The 21,685-nt window shown below is 40.4% G+C and overlaps 1 long non-coding RNA gene across 4 annotated transcripts in view; it reads left to right on the forward strand.

Moving 5' to 3' along the window:
• Positions 1-21,685, forward strand: part of LOC122984618 — a 105,537-nt gene that overhangs the window by 68,275 nt on the left and 15,577 nt on the right. For all 4 annotated transcript variants that reach the window (XR_006403931.1, XR_006403933.1, XR_006403934.1 and 1 more), the window contains exon 3: positions 1,617-1,665. This is a non-coding gene — a long non-coding RNA (uncharacterized LOC122984618). The remainder of the gene's footprint in view (positions 1-1,616; positions 1,666-21,685) is intronic.

Genomic DNA, 21,685 nt, shown 5'->3' on the forward strand with positions numbered 1-21,685 from the left:
GAACCAGAGATATCATCTTTTTTTATTCCATGCATTCTTCCTAAGCTGGTGCCTCCATTACCCACAATGCAACTCAACTCAATTCCCTCCACTATACAGATCTGGGTTTGTTATGCTAGTAGTGGCTAATGTAGCCATCGAAGAGCCAGTCTTAAGCTTAAGCTCATTTCTTTCTAACTCCACACCTCCAGATTTTTTTCAGCCCCAACAAGTCGTTGCCTCAAGTGACATCACAGATTTTTGACTCAAATTCAACTCACGCAGTATCTTTGCCTCACCTTCAACTCTCACACCCCACTAGGGAGACTTTTGGCTTCGCCCTGTGGAATGTCCATGTCTATTACAGACCATATCTTGCAATTTCCCAAACGGAATGAGGAGTTAAACTACCGAGGAGCACAGTGAATATTTCATCCCCCACCTCTCCTGTAATGTTAATCATGTCTGAATGGGGCTCTGGACACCAATTCATGTTTGCCAGCGACTTGTGTTGGCAGAGTGATGTTTTCACTAGGAATTCAAACGCTACATGTCTATACTCTGAGTGATCCATGACATCAGTTTAGTGTTACAAAGTGGCCTTTACATTGGGACTTCTCATAATTCTTCATCCTCATCCATATTTTTGACAGCCTGCTGGTTCTAAGCCTCTATCAATGCATGTGACATTGCTAGTAGATGCCATACCTTACACCAATGGCATATTTTGTATTATTTTTATTGTATCTTAATCTTAGTCCTTTGATTTGAATAAGATAAACTTTTATTGACATGTTAGAACTGAAACATTTATTGTAAAATCAAATTGTAACCTAAGAGTGTGCATTTTTTAATTTCACACATGCACTTTTGAAAGTTTGGAAGATACAGCTTTGGATTTTGAATGATTTGAGCCCATTTGTAAAAGATAAATGGGGAACACTGTGTCTTGAATTGTTTTTTGTCATCACAGTGCTGCCAAAGTATTTGCTCTCCTCATTCCTTCACCAACTTTTTGAGCCTTGTGAACATAATTTCCTCATTTTACCATAAAGTGTGACCCTCTCCTGTTCCCTCCATAGTGAATATGAATTGAATTCTTAGTAATAGACATGACCAACCCACAGCAGCTGTAGAAAGAAGAGCAGACCTTGTTTGGTATTTAAAGCATTTAAGTGTTTCTGTGGTTTCATTATAGGTAGCAGCTCAACGAGGTTTAATGAAAGAGTGACTGCAGGTTTGTTGAACCTGTTAAGAATTGTTCATGCCACTAGCTCCATTGCCAAGTGAATGATGAGCTGGAGGTCTGTACAGCGATTGAAGGTCAAGTACTTCTAAACAGCTGAAAGGAGTTTTAATATAAGGAACCATGATCATCATCTTTGCCTTTCTTCACAATCCAAACTTATTACTCTTTGTCTCTAGTGTCAACCCACACTTATCTAATCTGTCAATAGGTCATTAGGAAAATTCAAATGTTCCTTTTTATACCATTATGACTGGACATGATTGAGTTACTGGGTATTCAGGGAATGAAGGGAATAGATATGAAAGATATGAAAGTTACCTTGTTCCAAGTCAAAATTGTGGGTTACACTGTTCTTTGGTTGTTCTGACTTGATTGTTTCTGTTCACAGCGGTAATCATGGAGAGACTCTGCAGCTGATACGAAGGGACACATAAAAGGTAACCTTCACTATATTCAATGGCTATAAATCTCTCTGTTTGGCTTTTTATCTCTATGTGTGTTGCCTTTTGATGTGGATGTGACTCTTGTGGCAGAGTCAGCACTTTCACTATGAATGAAAGGTGCTGTACAAATTAAATGTATTATTATTATTATTTTATCATTTATCCTTGACAGCTCACACATGATGCACCAACATGTAGGCGTTCAACCTTGGAAGTACAGTATTCATCGATTCTGAATACTGGCTCAAACAAACATGTGAAAATCACTGGCTTCAATTGAACCACCCACACAACTTTCCAATCAGAGGCTAGTTCCACAAAAATATGTAAGACTGGACTGTAGAACCAGTTAAACCAGTCAATTTGGTCTTAGACTGATGTAATGAGAGGTAGTTGGACGAAAATAAAGACTAATACCAAACCTAGTTAAGTTAGTAGTAAAGTTAGCCTCCCTACCCAAAGATATGTCTGAACTCTAAGTAACATTCAGGCCTGCTGACAACTAGCAATCAGTAGCCCCTGCTGTCAATTGACAAAAAAGGAGAAAACAGCTACATTTGTGGTTTGCTGACAATGGTGTTGAGCAAGTAATAATATGATAAAATTTAAAGAGACAGCAGTAATGAGTAATCTGTTATTGCTCTGGTCATTACCAATTCGAGTGTAGTGGCTGGAGCTTAGCAACTCCAGGCTCTAGCTCATTCAGCTGTGTTTTTAATTTCAAGGGTTTGTTAGGTTTGCACCTTAGTCAATGTCTATCTTTGTGAAACCAACCCAAGACTTTCATATGCCATGGGTGTGAAACGTCTAAGGCTGGAACTTCTGTCTTTTAATCTGCTCTGAAGAGGTAGAAAGTGTTCACAATACAAGCAAAGCATATGTGCCACGTGATCTGGTGTGTGTGTTTGGGTTGGTGTGTCTGTATGTGTGGCCCAAAGGTGCTGTACAGTACAAAGATTTCTTACCTCATGCCAGTGGTATTCCCTGAGAGAAAGCACAGAAGCAGTGTACGGTGTGGGGCATTAAGAGCCCACGCCCTCTTGGGGAGCAATAACAATCCAGCATTAGTCCCATTTGAAACATTAAACCATCCACGCAGAGGCTGGATGGAGGTTAAAATTGGAGCACTGAGAAATGTAAGGGGGGAAAAAATGGAGGAAATTTAAAAAAAAAAAAAAAAAAATACTCGGAGAAGGAACATGATTCAAGCTTGCAGGTCCATTATTTTGAAGGATTCTGCCAGAACATTTCCCATCAACATGCGTTAAGTTTGATTTGTAGCTTTACAGCTCTAGTGACGTTACAGGCCATCTGTGGGATACAAGGAAGTCACTCATAGAAAGATTTGCAGTGCTGGAGTACAATGCCAGAAACGTCCTCACCCATGATAAAATTCTGTGAGGAAAGTTTGATGTACAAATACCTTTTGATTGGGTATTTGTTTCATATAATATTGTATCTAGGCTACCATATCTCCAAAAGTGCCAGTGTCTTTTTATATTTATTATATGCATATGGCAGCTGAACTAAAGGCAACTAAAACCACCAAATTAAGGTAAAGTAGGTGATAACTAGGAAAGCCACAATGTCAAAGGCAAATCCATCATTTCATCATCACAACCTGCACTACCCTACTTTATACCACACCATAAGACCACTACTTGATGTTCTGCATTGGTGTTGAATGATTGAGTGTAATTACTTTTCAGTAATAGAATAAGTGGTGGAATTATTTTTCCCCAAACTCTAATTGCTTTAGTATAGTTGAATATAAAACTTGACTGATAGCAGATTGGGTTGGAAGATCAGTCCTTTAACCCCTTTAGGGTTTCACTCTAGTTTTGCTTAGTCACTTCCTGTGTACCAAGAAGACTTTGATGAAAGTATTGGTCATTTGTTTCAATTTCTACAATTATCAAACAAGGACCTGTAGCAGCCATGTGAACTATGAACTTTGTCTGTCAGGGACAAAGGCAGAAGTAGCGTGAGGTTGTTATAGCAGTGCCAAACCTCTTAAGGAAGAGGTCAGGGTGGGTGAATGGGTTAAGAAAGTGTGTGACTACTGCTCATTTCCTGTTTTCAACCTACAGTCAGTATTGGTTTCTCTTAACCATGGCCACAATCTTTCCCTAACCATAACCAAGTAGTTTTTCTTTCAACCATGACCATAATAATTTTATGATGTTAACCACATTGGTATTTGTGCCTATAGATAACCATATCTTCATCATGGCAGATGAGAACACGCTTTTTTTTCATACACTTGCAAACAATGTTGACCTGAGGTGTTGTTCTGCCACATTTTGTAATTTAGGCAGAAAAGACAGACTTTTCTTGTGTAGTTTTATACTTGGTCTTTTTACTGCCTCTCCTCTTTCTCCTTTAAACAAAACCATATTTAAGAGAGAACAATGCCAGCTTCCCTCCTCCATGTCATATCCTTCATAATGTAGAGAAAAGGTACTGACAATATGTAGCTATTCCTAATAGCACACTTCGACCACCACTGTTTCCGTTGCCTTGCACATTTGTCACTCTGAGTAGTGACACTCTGAGTAGTCTCTTCCTTTTCTCAGTTCATCAGTATCGTTCATGTATGCTTTTCATCAATGTTGTGTTAACCCTTATCATCATTCATTTGACAGCCAATGGTTCTCCAGTGCTGTGCATTAAGTGGATTGCTGTTCCCTCCATACAGCCCTTTCTATGGAAGTTAATGTGTTCAGTAGCACATGAGGGTGTTCTTCCTCCATCTTTCCTTGCCAAACACCTCTGTGTTATTGCCTGTGCTGGAGTGCTGCAGCAGATTCAGAGGAAGAAATCATTGTTCTTCTTGAGGGCTCAAAGAGCTTTAGGAAGTCATAGACAGCACTGTTCCCCCTCCTCCTTCCTGTCTCTGCCTTCTTCCCTCACCCGTTATAATCTGTCTATGAAATAAAGTGCATCACAATGTTCCCATATGGCCAAATGCACCAGAGAGCTTGAGTACTTTGCATGATAAATGATTCACAGTTGGAGAACAAGGACAGTTGTAGGATGTTCTCCAGTGATAAATTGGTTTCCTGACATAAATGGCTGATATCAACCTTTTATGAAAAAGTGCGCATCATCCAGTCAGCATTGTCCACTTTTGAAATGATACGCATGATGTAGTTTTATTGATTACATATTTATTGTAGAATTGATTCCTGTTTGTCTATGGGATCAGAATGATGCATTGCTTCATTTTGTTTATTCGACTGAAGTGATGCGTCATTTCGACTGGATTCCCCTGGCTTACAGAAGTACTGGACATCAGCACTGAGAATCCACTGCTCTGCTGACAACTCCAATTTGCCAGTTGTATGTTGATACAGTACTAAAGCCAAGACAGCTTTAGTACAGAGATTGGCTTCCCAGACCTCTCATTTTACAGCTTGCCCAATGAGATGGGAGAAAATGGCAGAGCTATAAAAGGACAAAGGTCATGTTTCATTAAAAGAAAACTGTATATCCAGTACTAATAAATTCTAAAATGTTAACAGCATCCTGTTATTGTGGGTTTGACAACATTTCAAAGGAAACTCTCCAGTTGTGTCAGCCAGGTTAAAACTGGTATGCATGAGGATCTTAAGTAGTAGCCTCACCTGGCGCCTTCAATAAGAAAGAGGATTGCATGGTGTAAAAGACGATATCTCTGGTTCTGCTGCATTGATTTTGATCTTTACTGTCCATCGTGAGTCCGACATTGTTTCAAGGGAGCAATTCCAAATGTTGGATTACACTTTTAAGGTATGGTAAACGTTAAGCAACTAAACCTCTTAGCTCAGGTTAGGTCTGTGACAGAATTCTGACTCTGGTCTACCACATGAAAGTGAGATACACTATATGCTCATCCACCCTTGGACCTTCCCAGTCCTTACTTTCTGCCTCATACCATACAGGAGACACGACTTGCATTGCATTAGCACTGAAAGTTGGCACTGCACGTAAATCATGAGGTGCGGGACAGTAATATGGATGTAATTCATGGGGATACTTTGCTGAAATATTTGCTGAAATCTAGGAACATGGCAGCATCGCTAAATCTAAATCCAATGGGGAAACAAACATGATCAGTAAAACAATCAGACAGATTGTAAATAAAATGACAGTTTAGCCAGATTAGCTACCTCTTTATTTGGAGGTAAAACTGAAAGTGAGGAAAACTGTGGGTGTGCTCAACTATGGTAAGTACAACCTGTAAACTGTCTAAAATTATCCTTTTCTCTTCTCCCTACCTGCCTCCTACCTTCCTCTGGTCTCAAATTCCTCTTTTACTTTTTCCTCTGTCCTCCTCTGCCTCCCTGCTGTACCTCACTTACAGTTTGCCCTTCAATCTCTGTCTCCCCTCCTCTCCATTTCTGTCTTCTGTTTCTTTCATACCAATAGGCATCCCTATCCTCCCCTTCTTTTTAGCTCCCTATACTCATTTTTCTATAAGTAATGCAGCCTCCCACTCTGCCTACATCTGGTGCCACTGCTGAACCATCTTCTAAAATTCCTGGCATGTTTCTTCACCAGGCCAGCCATCCTCTGGCTGGCTGTCTACACTCAGGATTCGGCAGCATAAATTACACTGTGTCCTCACACAACCTATGTACACATACACCCACACTATATGCTTTGGAGTTTTATTAGCTCGTATTTTTCCATGCTGAACAAAAAAAAACAAAAAACTGTTTGGTTCATGAAATGCCAGCGTATGTTTATTAGATGCTGCATGAGCTGATGGCAGGAGTAATACTTGGATTAAGTCATACATTTAAACATCACAGACTTGCATTGGGAAATGTTGCCAACTTAGAACCCCTTGGGGCCTCAATGGTTTCAAAAACTATTGCCATGAATGAGTTAAGGGAATCATGATTGCAAATAAAGGGTTTAAGAGGTTTTGGCAGACAGATAACAGATTTCACTAATAATCACAAAGTGCATTTTATTTACCATAACTTGCTAAATGATTGTCAGGAATACAGACATAAAACATCCATAACACAAAGTCCATTCAAAGGCATGTAACACGTCCCTGTTCTCACTGTCTTCCTTCTTCCACTGAGCCATACAGATGTGTACCATCTTTGCATGTGTTCCTGAGAAGCCCCACAGCATGCGAAGTTCATTATTAAATAAGTAGCCATCCATGTGTTATTTATTTTTTTCTCTCCTTTGCCTTTGTTTTATTTAGCAAAGGCCACCCTTTTGCTGTAATGACAATCCGCAGGGAGGGCTTTCTGGCAAGACTTAAGTCAAATCTCCCACAGTATTGAGCTCTATCACAGTTTGATTAAAGCAGACCTGATTTGGATACACGAAGGAGGCCGTTCACAGAGATTGTGCTCATTATGAGGGCGTTTACAATTAATAATGCACCATTAACATTGAAATTGTGATTCACCAACTTCAGTGATAGGGTCTTCACCCGGAGAGGTATGTGTTGTTGTGCCAGATATCTTTGCCAAAATAATGATGTAGGCTATATTATATGCTGTAGACTGTATGTGACACAAGATTTGATTTACTCTTTCCTTTTTGGGATCTTTTCTGAATGGAGTTGTATGTAAGTAATCGTAAGTATGGGAAATTCCATACATGGTGTTGAGCCAATTCATTTTTCTTCTACAATCTTAGAAGCCCAGTCTTGATATTTTGAAGCAAAAGGCGATTTGATTTGAATGTGATTGTTTCAGAGATCAACATATACCACTGAAACATTAAGTAAATCAGCATGTTGGCAACATCTGCATCATTAGCTACTTATGATGCTAACCTGGTAAATGCATGTTTACACTGGCTAAGTATCAGCTAATAAGAATAATTAAAGTAAAGTAAATTAAAGCTCTAAGTGCTCTGACAATGTGTTTTTCCCTGACCTTGAAATGCACCCTTGCATTGTGCAAAGATGGGAGGAGAGGCATAAACAAGTGAGACTTTCATTCAAATAAGGCCCCATAATGCAAGTAATTTCTTATTTTGTGGATGTTGATCAGCATCTTACGATGGGATCCAACATGATCACAGAATTATTTGAGAAAGTTAGAACTGTTTTGGTCATTTCACTTTAGAGATTTCTGAAGTTCTTTCTTTTTGCTTTTTTCTCTGTGCTCCTCTAACTGCTTTAAAGTGGGTGTGGCTCTATTGGAAAAATGTCACATACTTCAAGGAACCAATCAGGATTTAGCAACTGTTGAATCTGAATTTGATCGCAGCTGTTTGGTCACTGTCAATGAAATCTAAACAAACTACAACCACACAGTCCTGATGAAGCTCAGTAGCTGAGGTTTTGAGTGTTAAACTCTTAATAAATTATATTTTTTTAGATTTTGATGTTGCTTTTAATGTTGTAGAGTAACATTTAAAGAACCAGTTTGTAGAATTTAGTGGTATCTAGCGGTGAGGTTGCAGATTGCAACCAAATGAATACACCTCCCCCTTCCCTTCCAAGCATGTAGGAGAAACTCGCGAAAAATGTGAAAGGCCCTCTCATGTGAAGACAACATGAAGCACGTTGGGAAAAGGTTGAGTAGTCTTCTCCTTTTCAATAACACGCATCTAGCAAAGACATCTCCACTGCAAACATCATTATCACAGTGAACGAAAGAACATAAATACGGGGACAATATTCATCCAGGGTTGCATTGGTACTGCCATTGGGTGACTCTTTAGTCGTATTCAGAACATAGCAGCTATTTTTACTGTAGCCAAGCTAACCAGGTCAACTATGACTAGATGTCACGGCTGGTGTGTAAAGAATATAACGCCCTCATATAGTGGTACATAACATAGAAGATGGAGAAGACAGTGAAGTAGAAAGACGACAATCAGACTCTCTGCTGATTGCCTCTTTCACAGCTCCCCCAACAATGATAGACATCCGCAGCTTGGTTCCGTCAGCTTTGGTAAAACTTTTCAGCAGGGAGTCTAATTGTTAAGTACAGTCCTGAGAAGCCATGGGAACAGGCAGCAAGTTCCCCACACATCCAGAGCTGCAGCCACACAACAGATGTCACCATCTTCCACATTAGAAAGAGCTCCTTGGCCTTCATCTTTATCATTTTGTGGGACAAGGATTGCCTCCTTTCTGAGTGGCTTGTCTCTGTCATATTTTATTCTAGCCTTGAAACGCCCCAATCTCTCCTCTCTGACAATCAGAGATTTTTGTGCTTCTTTCTCTGGGTCAATGCCAGACTCTCTATAGCTGCTGGCTCCCTGGAATTTTTATCCAAAATGTCACATTGTATGTTCTGATGAATGCCAATGCCAATGATTGTTGTTGGTATTTTTCATATTTTCCTCTGTCTGCTGGTATTACAAATCGTGGGTTTAGCAGTAACGTCTCAGCAGGTTTTTGTACTCATTTTCATTACAGGCAGTTTCTTTAGTAGAGGGCTTTAGCAATAAATAAGCAATAAATGAATCACGTCTTAAAACATAAGGTTCAACAAAAGCAGCGGTTTTCTCTCTCATATTCATCCCACAACTCCGCAGCAGGCGCAGCAGCACCCAGACAGTGTCTGACAAATGCATGATGGGTATTGGTGTGGTGGGTGCAGAGTGGGGGGGGGGGGGTTGGGGAGTGGCAGAAAAATCGACTGGCAGAGTAACGAATGGCAGCCAGCCAGGTTGTCAGCTCACAGTGGCTGTCCTTTATGGCGGACTGGTAAATGACAACAACAGAAAGAGAGGAGAGAAGGAGAGGAAGAGGGCAGGGTTACTTCAAGTAACCCAAAAATCCTGCAAAAAAGGGGGATTTTAGAAGATACTGGAAAATAATTAGTTCTGAGAGAAAAGAAAGTGATTTATGTCACCTTCAATCACTCATCAGTTTGTCCTTCAAAGTTTCAAGTCAAGATTACGACTTCTGCAGTCACAGTCGCTAATTTTCAAAAGCAGTTATTCATTTATTAAATTAAAATTGTTCATGACTGATGGCTTTTATCTTGGTTGGTCAAATTTTGCAATACCGCTGCCAAAAACATCAGAGTTTTGCTTCTAAATCAATACTTCTCTTTGCTAGATATTCACCTTTTTGTTTATAAAAACTAAACCAAAACTCTCCAGGCATCATCATTGCCTTGTGGTCAAAGGCACATAACATCTAATCTCTACATCCTCACTCCAATCCCACCTGGAGATCCTTGTTGCATGTCAATCCTCTCGCTCTCATCCCAGCTTTCCTGTCTATCTCTACTGTGAAATAAAGGAAAAAATGTCCCAAAAAAAAAAAACTCTAAAAAGCCTCACTGTTTATATGATGCATTAACGCTCTACAATAACATTGATAACTCAACATAACATTGATTAAAAAAGCAGTAGCGTTAACCCAACTATGCTTCAATCAGGCAATAACTCCTCAAAAGATAATTAAACAAATTCTTTTCATATAAAACAAAAATCTTAAATCAAGGTTCACTTATAGTAAGCACAATACAGTGTACTGATGTAGATTTGTGTCTAATCAAATCAATGTCGCATTCAGCTAAACGTGTCTATTCTCCATCAGATCATCACATCAGAGATGTGTACTTTACATTAGGGAGCAACTGAAACGAGCCATTTACTTTCATGGTAACATACTGTAACTGGTAACTGGTTTCCACTCCATTCAGCTGGAGCTGTTCACCTACTGTAACACACAGATGCCTTTTATTGAATGAGCAATCAAGATGCTTTAGAAAGTCTAATTAAACAGTCTGTGTTGGCACACTGGGGCTAAACAGTAACAACATGTTGATTGCCTCTGCCTTCAGACACTGCTGTTAATGACAATTACATACTTACTGTAGAAATACTGTATGTGCACAACGTGAATCTATTACCACCTTTACAAGCAGCCAATAGTAAGAGTCCAAGATTCAAAGACACCACCTCCAGGCTAAAGGTGTTCAACATTTCTATATGGAATGAATATTAATTAAAGAAGTAAAAGAGGGAAAGATGAAATGATATGGTGGTGAATGGGGGGGAACAGTGTTAAAAGATGAATAAAAGGGCCCAGACGCACATAGATAGAAATGCATATACTGTTTCCTGCACTGTGAATAAAAATTATATTGTTTACACACAAAATAGAGCTCATTCATTTGTTTTGTATGACTTGGTGAACACACATTAAAAAAGCTAATGAAATGTTATTTAACATGCTCATCTTAGCTGCTCCACCAAGTGCCAAACTTGCATCAATCACCCACTTATTTACTCACTTGACTCAATGACATGGTCTTATTTAGAGAGTGTTTGCTGTTTTTTGTATTTCCTGATAAGGACTACTTACAAGTGTCATTAAGTTGGCTACTGCTAAAAAAAAAAAAAAAAAAAATGTCAGAAGTATTGAAAATATTCTTAAGAGCTGAAGAATATTGGAGAATCTAAGTAGTATCCAGTATTATTTTGTTTTATTGACAGAATTTTAATTGCAACCAAATATGTAAAAAGTGATTAAATGTCAGCTGAAATCTTGTTTTTCTTACCCTGCTGTAGTTAAAGTTGTCATTTTGCTGCAGTGATGTAGAAGTGTACTCAGGGTGAGGTGGGTACAGTGTGACATCACTGTTTGCTTCACTGATGGTTGCAGTGAAGGTATGGGTGTTGTCAGAGGTGAGACTTTAACTAGAAGAGGTCAGTGAAACTATGCTTTTACTTCAGGGTTCTCTTTGATGAACTAATGACTGCAATGACAGTTTTTACATTTTAGAAACTAAATAAACGGAACATTTGTGCTTAGTTGAATTGTGATGGTCAGGTAGAGACTTCCCATTGTTATCTGAATAATAGCCATGCTGGTTGTAACTGCGTGTGTATGGAGCCTGGCTGCTGCAGAGAAATGAGAGCAGGCAGGCAGTTGTAGCAGATCTCAGGACCTTGGTGGGGCCAGACTACAACCTGCAGGGACGACACTACAGCTCTCATTTCATACTGTAGCATGTGTTGTGGTACGCTACATTCAGCATCACAATGAGCGTAATGGCCTCCAAGACTACTTCAACCTGCAGTTGCTTTCAAAATTGATCTAAAGTCCTGCAGTCTGATTGGACGGTGGTGAAAATTCTGCCTGGAATTTGATTGGTTACACGCAGTTGTCTGCTTCAAAAAACTGGTTTGCATGACTCTGCTCACAGGCAGATTTGTCCACGGGGCTGTGGATCCTGCAGCTAAGTTTTATTCAACACAACAAAATTAATAATGATAATAAAAACCACAAATCTCTATTGTTGTGAATTTAAAATCGTGCTACACAGATACTAATATGGAATGTTTTCATCTCCGGCATACTTTTAAATTCTAAGCAGCTGCGGCTCAGAAGGTTTAGAATGAAAACATCAATATTATGAGACTCATTTTATGAGTTTGTCATTATATTACTCATGTACTGCCTCTTTACTAAATCTCAAACATTATCCAGTCAGAGCTGTCCTCCTCTGGGGGACTTGTTTCAGTTCATCATTTCTTTTAAAATAATTTGTTTCTTTAACATTAAATAGACGGTGACAGTAAAAAAAACTAGATACTATCCTGACTAGAATGACATTCAGAATCTCTTCAGTCATGTCTCAGTGTTAAAATCACGGTGTAAAAGGTCTCTGTTTAGCTTTTCAGCATTCTGTGACCTTCCTGTTGCTGTCAGTCTCTTTAACAAAATGCTGATGTTAGTGTCACCCTTGCAAAACAATGTGAATGTGCTTCACCCAACAAGCAGTCTCAAATAAATATAGCTATATAAATATAGTTACTGACTGCTTGTGCCTCAATCAGCAGCCAACATAAAACTAATCAGTGGTATCAATAAAATTGTTCAGGAGGCAAACTGTATGAAATGTAGATGTAGGATTGTAGGATTTATTAAAGTAGAAACTTCCAATCGCAGTATTTTGGTCGTAACCTAAGAAACACATTAGCCATTTCTTTTGTGGCCTCTAACATGGCTGTTTATTTAGTTATTCTTTTGAGACTGAGTTTATGTTGAAAACTGACCCATAAGTAGAGTTTATCAGCACTGTAACAACAAGTCAAAGTTCAATGCTGCAGTCAGCGTCATTATCATTTTTTATTTCCCTTCTTTTTAAAATTCCCTTCTTTCCTTTGGAGGCCATTGTGGAAGAGGCCAAATTTAACAGGCTTCTATCTAGTTTGTTGTGTGACGGCCTTGATCCCCGTCGTAAGCGCTGGAGCAAACAGTGAGCTCAGTGTGTCACAAATTGCCATGCAGTGGTGCAAAAATCAGAATTTTTCACTTCCAAACATCCTGAAGCCCCAGAGAACCTTTGCTCGCCATAATAAACAAAGTAGTTGTAGTTTACAATCATCTTTTATAAATTTGTAACATGCTATTGTACAAGAAAGATCCCAAATTGGGACAGCGAGAGGTTCAGTTCAGCAGAAGCTTTTATTTTGATGATACATTTTCTACTTCCTTTGAGAAGTGAAAAAATCCTCAAACATTATAATCCCATTAGGACTGCAGATGAATGTTTTACAGTATAATCACCTGTATAAAAACTCCACACATGCCCCATTAAATATTACATTTGATTAACAATTATTATATACTCATTGGTCTTATCATGCTTTTATGAGCACTGCTTGAAAAAGTGTTATCAGAGCCTTTCTGCAGCTCTCTGCTCTGCATAGCAGGCTTTGATTTAGTTTCTTTGCTTTCACTAAGCTTATCGGCAACTGGCACAAAGTGAGCCATTGCTGCAGCGCCAGCCAATCCGCTGCAAACACACTCTCGCCACTTCCTGGTCTTTATCGACCTGTGACATCTGATTGGACTGAGAGGAGCACAAATGCCCCTTCCTCTCATCCACGCTTTGTATCTCTGAAATGGCTGACATGTTTATTATTTGTATCTGCATGTGATTCTTTAGCAATTTCTGCGCATTTCCTCAGTGGCAGTGTAGATAAGATAAAACTTAATGATCCCCCTCAGAGGGATTGGGTCATTACAGCGGGAAAAAAAAAACAAAGGGATACACAATGACAATAAAGAACAAGCAGGAGTAAGGGAAATGAGTGAATTCAAGCTTTAAAAATAGGAGAAATGGGGCTAATATCATTATGAAGACGTGTGTCAGACAGACAGGCAGACAGCACAGACAGCAGACAGCAGCGGTAATGGCACTCAGCTTTCAGCGGCAACACCAGCTGTGCCCGATCCAAATGGGCACCGACAGCGATTCAGGCCAAGCAGGGTCAGATGAGGACACAAACATAGAGAGGGGGTGGTGGAGGTGGGGGAGCGGAGGGTGGCGGGGCGGGCAGAGAGATGGAGAGAGGAGGAAGAAAGGCGAGGAGGGCAAAAGGGATTGTGAGGAGGGTGGAGGGTGGGGGGGGGGGGGGTGGGGGAGAGGAGAGAACGAGGGAGCGTTTGGTACGATGGAGGAAACAAAAGGAAACAACAAAAGGCTTGGCGGCAGAGTTAGACCGATGTTTGCCGATATACAAGGCCAATATTGACTTTTGGGTAAACACGGACGTAATGAGGTCAGCATCCAACTACAATATGACCGATACGATTCAGATTGTTTGTATAACATTATATCTAAATTAGTATCAATGAATATGTTTTGCTTTCTGTGATTCAGTGAAAAGTTAAAGCCAATACTGATAAGTTGAGTTTTGGTACTGATATCATACTTTCAATCTTCTATCAAACCCTCTTTTTATATAACAGTAGAAGCCATTATGCCTAAATTTTGTCAAGCACAAGCAGCCATGTAAAAACTTTGTCTTAATAAAATGGTCTAAAAATGGAAAAATTATAAACTGAGCAAAGAAAATTCTAAAGAGGAGTACAAATCTGAGCGAGCATTCACAGTCACGTTTTGGTACTTGACAGGTTTGGCACTTGACACTTTTTTCATTATTATTATTCCGAGGGTGGGGGGGGGGGGGGGGGGGGGGCGGAGAGGAAACAAGGGAGTCAGAGAATGTTGTGGTTCATGATTGGTTTCTTAACCCTAAAGCAAAATAGATGGCCCATAGTTATTGATACATTCTTTTTCTTTTATTGTTGTTTTGTTGTTACCAAGAAATGATTGGGGTTTGATACCCAGCCCTAGACTCTTAGTGATCAATGCTGTTGACTTGCTGATTTTTTGGCAACCTGAGAAGAATTTGGGGAAATCACTAAAAGATGATTTGATTTTTTTTTCCCGAACTCCGTCACTGGACAAGAATGTTGATATCAGACGATTCCACAGAACCACAGATTACGTCCATTGATGTGTTTTTACGTTCAATGCTGATGTGTTTTTTTTTTTTTAATTCTTGCTCTCCAAAATTCACAAGGTGAATACAGTATGGTTACAGTTCAGGAAAGATGGTGGTTATGGCAATAAAAAGACAAATGTGGATTACAGGTCTCTCCCCTCACATTCTGCCTCACTATATAGTACACTCTACTTTTACATTGGTACTGGACATAAATCGTGAGGTGCAGAATTGCCAAATGTGGATGTAATACCTAGGGACTCTGGGCTGTTTTTAATCATCTGACTCAGAATAGTTTTCTGAGGAAAACACATAACATGAAAATGATGGGGAGTGGCATTACGTTTTCGGACCATAAAACTGGTCAACTTCTGAGGAACTGAATATAGCATCTGTGTGGGTGGGAGGGAAGTGGAAGTTCCCTCATGATCACATTTTAGTAATAAAAAAAACTCATAGTTACTCATAGTTAATCTTGGATAAATCTCTACCAAGAAGAGGACTCACTCATTCCAGTTTCTCTCTACACTTCCCATCATGTCTGCCACTAGCTCCAAATTCAATCCTCTTAGCGTTGTCTTTTCCCAGCGCAACAGAGAGATTCCCAAGACCGGAGCCAAACGAGATCACAGATAAATGTTAAAACCCTTATGAGGAAAGCACTGTCAGAGGGGAGACTACCCGTCCAAGCCAACAGATGCTGATTAGTGGCCTTTGCAGAGGGTCTTTTCTTTCCTAGGAGTCGATTGCCAAAGAATAAATTAGTGACCATGCAATAAATTAGTGACCGTGCCATACAAGAATGTTAAGGAGCTTGGCATCCCAACGAAGATTAGGAACACAACTGATAAGTTCATTCTGTGGTGGTCCTCAGCAGGTTCTCCTCTGCTTTTATGACTTTCTTTTGTCATCTTCCTTTAATAAATACTTGAATGGTATCTCCTCCTAGTGGTTGTAGAATTCTTACAATACATGTGTTTGCAGCTCTGGTTTTACATTTTAAATCCTTTCCACTCCTGCTCTGAAAAAGTGTATTTGCCCTCTTCGCCTCCAGGGATACTTGAAAGGCTTCAGTCATTAAAAGTATTTAACATGATATTCACTGCATTCTATTGTGTGGTGAATAACTTTACTGTAGTGTATTTTAACATTTGAGGAGGCCAAATTACCTCGGCCTACCTCGTCTATTTCTAGAAATGGATCTCTTACTGTACATTTTGCTGCAGAACTTTTGTAGCTGCATCACGTTCCGGTCTATTGAGGCTACTGTGGTGGAGAGTATGGTCTCTTTGCTTCCTGTATGAAGGGATTTTTGTTGAATGTCAGTACAAAATGGCAAAGAAAGAAGCCCTTGTTCCTTTAGAGGCTGACACAAAAGCTGACAATTACCATTGATGTTGTAGGTTGTGCAAAAAAAAAAAGAACCATTCTATTAAACAGTTGCAGTTGTGTTGGGAATATCTGGAATCAATGTCATAATGGCTACATTTGGCCAATTATACATAATAAAAAAAGAGAAAAATAAGTGATTTGGGGGAAGAAGGAAAATGATTAACCAAGCAAGATCCAGATGCAGGAATACATAACTAAAATCTGTTTTCTAATTAGAATAAGAGCCTTTTTTTGTGCTCCAGGTTTACACAAATCCTGATAAATGGGATCTGGGTCTGTATGGTGGGTTTACATGGGGGTCCACGACATGACATGTTTGAGAATCTAAAACTTTAAAAAAAAAACAACTAAGGCGGAGTGTTCCATTACTCTCTGATGTTAGATGGACGACCGGTATTGGTTGGTTGCGGTGCCGCCATTTTGTGTCAAATGGACTCTGGGGAAGATTAGGAGATACTTTTGTCAGACAGGCAGTGGCTGAATAGAAAGAAAGAAAGGGGAAATTTAGAGAGTTTGAGAAAGAAAGAGGCAGAGCAAATGAAACTGGACGATGAAGAGCCATGGGGAGACCGGCTGAAAGAAAAGGGGGCTGAAGAGGGAGGGAGAGGTAAGCGATAGAGAGAAGGCCAAATGTGTCTGGGAAAGTTTTGGAGTTGAGGTGCATTGTGGGAGAGCAGACAGTGTGTCTGTGGGGTCTGAGGTGTGGATTAATGCCAGCGATTGGAGGAGGGCTGCCGCAGTTGTGCGTGAGCAGAATATCAGACGGAGGGAGAAGAGAGAGAGAAGAGAGGAGAGAAGATGGAAAGGGTACAGACGCTGAATTTTGGAAAGCGGTGATATTCTTCGCCTGAAGACGCAGAAGACGAGCTGCATTAAAGAAAGTGCCAGTAAACTTTGACAGAAATGTAAAACAGCAAACTTACAGAGTCCTCATTTGCGTGGAGTTTAGATTACAGGGAGCTGTTTGAATTAAAAGTTGGACAAGGATTAATCTGGAAGTCTTAAACACTACAGCTCACCTAATCATTCTATACTGTTTCAACTCATTTAAAGTAGCATGTGGAGAGAAACCGGTCAGCCGTGCTTACAGGCCAACGTAGTGGAACTCAGGTCTGAGTTCATCAGGTGCGTTTGAGGCAGAACCCATAATCTATGATCTATGAAATGGCACAGTACAACTTTCAGCTCTGTATGAGAAGCAATTTGAAGGGATTACGAGGACTCCAGCAAACACATCTTATAACCCCCAACTCAGGCTAAAGGTTTGACACAGTAAAATTTCATTACTGCAAGATTATAGTGGGGATCCACTTTGAGTTTAAGGCATTTATTTGTTATTTATTCCATGAAGGAAACTTCGTTCTGGTTATCTGTGTGCTCGAGGTCATACTGGAGTCAGTATGTCAAAGTCAGGACCAGTACTTGCAGATTATAAGAGCAAAGGACAAAAAGGCAAATAAGGCTTCACTTTTTACCTCTCGAAAAAGTAAACTTTACAAAGTGTTTCAAAGATTTAGTGATTAACTAACCACTCACCCCGAAGTCAGTCAGAACACCAGAGGAGCTAGCACAGCTCCATATAACATTCTTCATGTCGGCTCTATAAAGTTCCAAAAATAAAAAGGACTGTCAAATGACTCCAAACAGCTTGTTAAACACAGTGATTAATGATTGCAGTGTATATCCAAAGAAGAAACAAAGATTTTCCAACTGTAGTCGTCCGGTAGAAGACTCTTGCTTCCTGTTTGTGCTTCTTAAAAGTTTTTAATTATGAGTTTGAAACTTCAAATTCAATTCGTACAATTTTGTAGTCCAAAATAACAAACCCCCCCTTGGTAAATATTTTGAGGATGGGGTACTACTTTGTACTTGCATTTCTAAATTGGTCTGTTTTAGCATTAGCATGTATGTTGTAGGCAAACATGATGGTGCCCTGAATGCTCAATAAGGTGTCGTCATATAGTGAAAGAAATTAGGAGTGTGCAGGTGCTCTATCAATGAAGTCAGTGTTAAAGGTTTTTGCTTAATTACCAAACCATACCCAAGCTGCCTCATCATAATCATACTGTATTTAATGCACATAGTATATTGACCTATAACCAGTTAAAAAAGTTGACATCTCTTTTCAACAAAGTAATGTGAAATAGCTGTGTATAAAAATAAGTCCTTGGAGGTGTGGTTGCAGAAACCATATTGTCTACCTCTCACAATAACATACATTTTTTAACACCTTCTGAACTCTTAATACTTGGTAGCCAGTGCTGACATGTCTCGTCTTTGAGGACTGTGAAATTGCTTCAGAACAGTGGTAGGACTTGTTAGAAGAACTCATCCAGAATTTATCTTTCAGAAAAAAAAAAAAAACAATGCTTCCATCTGAACGGGATGATGATAAACGGGAGGAACAAGCTGGGGCTGCAGTTTGAATGACATGAGGATGTTTAGCAAAAAAATATGGTGCTGCGATTGGAAAGTTGGGTTTCGGCATGAGGTTTAAAAAAAGGTTAAGCTTAGTTAAAGCCTTGAGACACGAGAACACAAGTTTAAATATAAAGGTGAATATGTTAAGATTAGATTTGGTTGTGGTTCGGTGAATGTTCGGTGTAGTTAAAATTAGGGTAAGAATGCAGGCGGGTCTTTAGTCTCTGCCCATAACTGCAATGGTATCCATAATTACCCAGATGAGTAGATACATTTTATTTTTGGGCCATCTATTCCTTACACTTGAATACCCAGAATTCTTGTAACGTGATGTCAGCATGCAGCATGCCCCTGTTTACCAAAACAGCCAGTCTATGACGCCTCGTACTAAAGAATACCAAAGAGATGAGGGAGGAAAAGAGCTAATTTTAGTGAGACCAGCTTTCTGTGGACGGAGCGCTCAGTAGTCGCTGCTGCACAGAGCAGGCTTGTACTATACTTTTAAGTTTGAATTCTAGGACGTATCTCTGCCTTCCACCTGAATTTAATTTGGGGAAAACAGGGTAAACTTGCTGCACCATGTGCCTCTTTGCTCCTGAGGCTTAAAATTGAAGCTGTCTCCCCGTCTCTGAGTGCTGTATTGATTCACTTGGCACCCACTTATGTCCTATAATGGAACAGAGCTCATGTGCTGTCACCAACATTTGGAGAACTGCACGACCCTACCTGTTAATTCTGAGACTGAAAACATGATAAACAAGTTCAGCATTTCTGCTTTGCCGAATGTCGGCCACTCTCACGCTCCTATTACTAGTGCTGGATGTTATCAAAAGATATCAGTGACAGAGGACGGGTTTTTTTTTTTTTCACAGTATTATGATACAGTCGAATCTGGAGCTGCTCCCGAGCTGTGAAAGGCAGGCATACGGAGAAATGGTCTGTATCTGTGCCTCGGTAAACCAGAGCCAAGTCCCGAAATGACTCCTTCTTTTCTATCCGCAGCTGAGGCTAACTAAAGATTGGTATTTGTTTTTGGTGCAGGGAAGCTTTCCAAGAAATGTGTGTGTGTGTGTGCGTGTGTATTTCTGTATATGCACTTTGTTAGTGCATCCATGAGTGTGTACTATGCAAGCCAGTCAGTTTGCTTCTGGCTGTGTGGGACGCTCTGGGAGACGAAGTGTGTGTGTGTCCAAGTGTTTATGTGTCGGAGTAGTGAGGCGTTTTGGGAAGAGAAGGGCTGAGTGAGTAGTAGCTATACCTGGACTGGACTGTCCCTCTTGCGCTTTTGGGGATGAGGGGGGGGAAGGGTGGAGGGGGTGGGGGGGTTGCGAGGAAGAAGAAGAAGAAGAAGAAGAAGAAGAAGAAGAGGAAGGAAGGAGTGAGCAGGTAGGAGGGGAAAAAAGGGAGAGGAGAAGAAGGGAAGGGGAGAGGTTCAGGGGTGACAGGAGGACGGCTTCATGGCTGCATTTTCCCTTCGCTGAATTTCCACACTCCCCTTTCTCTTTTTCTGTTTTGCCTTATTCAGCTGAGCGAGTGAGGGAGTCAAACAGAGGCAAGGAGAGTTTGCAGTTCAAGACTGAGAAAGAAAAGAAAAATCAAGCCAATTTTTTCCGATTTTTTTTTTTTTTTTTTTTTTTTTCTAAGACTGGGATGTTGGCTCTCTTACAAACAGATGTTGCTTGTCATTTGCTCGTAGTGCAGGGAAGCAGCTTGTAGAAAGCAGAGGTTTTACTGCCTGAAAGATTACCTCTCTCTTATTTATACTTATTACTTGCGCGCGGTAAACCGAAATTGTAAAAACACCAAAAAAAAAAAAAAAACCTGTCTATTTTTCTGTTATCGTTTACTTTTTTTTTCCACCCCCTCCGTCTCTTCCCCCCCACCACTTTCTCTCCCTCTTCCCTTTGCTTTTTTCTTTTGTCTCACTCTTTCCCACCCTCTCCCCGAGCTCTTTTCGGGGTGGTTTTGTTACTGTAGTTACATGTTTGAGCTGTGTTTTTTGATGGGCCACGGCGGACATGACTGCCTATACCTTCTGCCAAGCACCGTAGGCCCTGCAGAGTAGAGAAAAGAAACATTCGGAAACAAAACTTAAAGGCAAATCGGTAAGTCATCATTGCTACCAATGTGCTACGAGCTTTGCTTCTGTTTCCACTTCTTTTCTTTGCTTTGTGGCTCTTAATATTCAACACTGTGGTTGCTGTATTTGTCCCGGTGCAGAGTTTTTCTGTGATGTTTACTGTATATTAGCTGTGGTGAAAGGGGCCTAAACTGAAGGCTACCTGTTGGCTAGCCAGGGATATCTGTTTACACTGCTAGATATTATGAAGTGCTAACGACATGCCACTTCCTCACCTCTCACTTCTTCACCTCTGTTGAACCCCCAACCCCACCTCCCCCTCCCTCCTTCTTCTTCTTCTCCCCCCCCCCACCATCACACACACGAGCGCTGTTGCTGGGTAGACTTCAGTGAGCAGGGTGGGTAGCGCCGCTGGGTTTGCCCGCTGACGCTGTTCAGCGCCGAACAATGCAGGTGGTGGCCTTTAGCTGGTCTTAGTTTTGCCTGTGCTTTCTGAGTCTTCCTCACACACACACACACACACACACACACACACACACACACACTGACTCACGCCGGTGCAGCGGTGGCGGTGTTGGCTGGCAGGGTACTGTGGGCCCCGCTGACCTCTTTGTTCGGGCCAATCTCAAGGTGTCTTTCAGCTCGCTGGCAAAGACCCACTGACATACTTTAAGCAACTTGGCAACAGCTTCAATGTCAGACATCTCATTTAAATTCAGGCAGAGGGGAGAGAAGGAGAAAGCAAACTTCAGACGGAGTCTGAAAGTTGAAATTGGACCATTCACTCTCTTTTTTATCTCGGAGTTCTACAAAGTTTTACTTTGTTGCTGGGGCTGCGGAGTGATAGCTCTATTCACATCAGACTGGAATGTGTTGAAATTTCCAAAACAT

The sequence above is a fragment of the Thunnus albacares genome, chromosome 6 (assembly GCF_914725855.1).
Source record: "Thunnus albacares chromosome 6, fThuAlb1.1, whole genome shotgun sequence".
Taxonomy (NCBI): Eukaryota; Metazoa; Chordata; class Actinopteri; order Scombriformes; family Scombridae; genus Thunnus; species Thunnus albacares.